The following is a 2,253-nucleotide window of genomic DNA, read 5'->3' on the forward strand; positions in this document are numbered from 1 at the left end:
TGAGTCGGGGCTCGGCACGCAGCCCGGCAGACCCGGTGCGGTTCGGCCGGCTGACCGGGCAGCGCGAGTCGAGGCTCGCCCGGCAGTCGAGGCAACGGTCCGGGGCGGAATGCGCGGGCTCTCTGCATGCACCCCGTGTCTACACAGGTGGCGTTCGAAGAGCGGTCAATTCCAAAACCCTTCGGAAGTTCATATGGCTCTGAGCACTATGGGACTTAACAGCGATGGTCATCGGTCCCTTCGGAAGTCTCTGTACTTACAGCTGGGCTCACTGCAGTACTAGAGATAAATATGCTGACGTCTTGGATAAAGGTGCACTCATTATTATGACACTTTCGCGATCAGAATTGTTGCTCATAAGGAAGCGTGTTGTCAATAACACCAACAAGTACTTGTTGTACCAGTTTATAGACCATACTGCAGAACTACACCGAGGTGACAAAAATCATGTGATAGCGATATGCACATATACCGATAGAGTTAATATCGGGTACAGAAGGTAAAAAAAGGGCAGCGCTTTGGCAGAGTTGTTCTTTTTAGTCAGGCGGTTCATATAAAAAGTTTTTCGACCTGATTGTGGCCGCACGACAGGACTTAACAGACTTTGAACACAGAATGGTTGTTTGAGCTACACGCATGGGACATTCCGTTTCGGGAGTCGATAGGGAATTAAACATTGCAAGATCCACAATGCCAAGAGTTGAAACGTCTCCTTAGAAAAATTAATGAATTACTGTGCTGATAAACCTCTTACGTTATTTGATTTTCAAACAGATGAGCAAAACTGAGCGTACTCAAGACATTTCTCTCTTTACTTATTCTAGTCAATAGAATAACTAACACACAATAATTATTATTTTTTTTAGCGCAACGGAATCTGACTTTCGATAATCCTTACAAAAGAATGGCACTGACTAACAATATTTTATATGACGGTAGTATCTATTCCCGAAAGAACAGTTACCGTGGATGGCCATGCAGCTTTGCTAGAAATGAAATGATAATTAAATAGACACCCTAGCTGCAAACAGGCGTTGATGTACTTCATTGGGGACATGTTGAAAATGTGTGCCCCGACCGGGACTCGAATCCCTGCAGACGCACTATCCTCCGTGCCCGCGGTGGCTCAGATGGATAGAGCGTCTGCCATGTAAGCAGGAGATCCCGGGTTCGAGTCCCGGTCGGGGCAAACATTTTCAACATGTCCCCAATGAAGTACATCAACGCCTGTTTGCAGCTAGGGTGTCTATTTAATTATCATTTCATTTCTAGCAAAGCTGCATGGTCATCAACGGTAACTGTTCTTTCGGGAACAGATACTACCGTCATATAAAAATATGGCTTCCCGGCCATTGACCTTCTTGTGCGAACGCACACGCTATGCCCGGACTCGTACGGGACTTGGTAGATTAATCTGCCACGAGTAATGGTTATGATGGGCAAACATCTATTAGGCGAATGTAGTGGTGTGGACATGTTGGGAATGTGAACCTCACGGGGAGCGTGCAAGGGATAAGTCCCTGCAGACGAACTATCCTCTGTGCCCGCAGACGCTCAGATGGATAGAGCGTCTGCCATGTAAGCAGGAGATCCCGGGTTCGAGTCCCGGTCGGGGCACACATTTTCAACATGTCCCCAATGAAGTACATCAACGCCTGTTTGCAGCTAGGGTGTCTATTTAATTACCATTTCATGAATAACAATAAGCTATAACTTTCATGAATCACTTACCTCACAAAAATCCTTGTTACCCGAACTACTGCAATACATGTCCCCAATGAAGTACATCAACGCCTGTGCCAATACTGCCAGCTAAATAAAAGATTCTAACTACTGAAGGTACTAACTACTGATAGGCATAGTTAGCAAATGAAAGATTTTGATAGAGAACAAACAATGTATTTACCTTAATAATCTTCAAAAGTCATCATATATATATATATATATATATATATATATATATATATATATATATATATATATATATATATACTCCTGGAAATTGAAATAAGAACACCGTGAATTCATTGTCCCAGGAAGGGGAAACTTTATTGACACATTCCTGGGGTCAGACACATCACATGATCACACTGACAGGCACATAGACACAGACAACAGAGCATGCACAATGTCGGCACTAGTACAGTGTATATCCACCTTTCGCAGCAATGCAGGCTGCTATTCTCCCATGGAGACGATCGTAGAGATGCTGGATGTAGTCCTGTGGAACGGCTTGCCATGCAATTTCCACCT

General features: G+C 44.4%; 1 non-coding gene across 1 annotated transcript; it reads left to right on the top strand.

The window, feature by feature from the left end:
• The first annotated feature begins 1,114 nt into the window (after nt 1-1,114).
• Trnat-ugu (transfer RNA threonine (anticodon UGU)) lies at nt 1,115-1,189 on the top strand. Its single transcript has one exon. It is a non-coding gene; the product is annotated as a tRNA-Thr (tRNA).
• The last annotated feature ends 1,064 nt before the right edge of the window (nt 1,190-2,253 follow it).

This window comes from Schistocerca nitens, chromosome 1, assembly GCF_023898315.1.
Source record: "Schistocerca nitens isolate TAMUIC-IGC-003100 chromosome 1, iqSchNite1.1, whole genome shotgun sequence".
NCBI classification, from domain to species: domain Eukaryota; kingdom Metazoa; phylum Arthropoda; class Insecta; order Orthoptera; family Acrididae; genus Schistocerca; species Schistocerca nitens.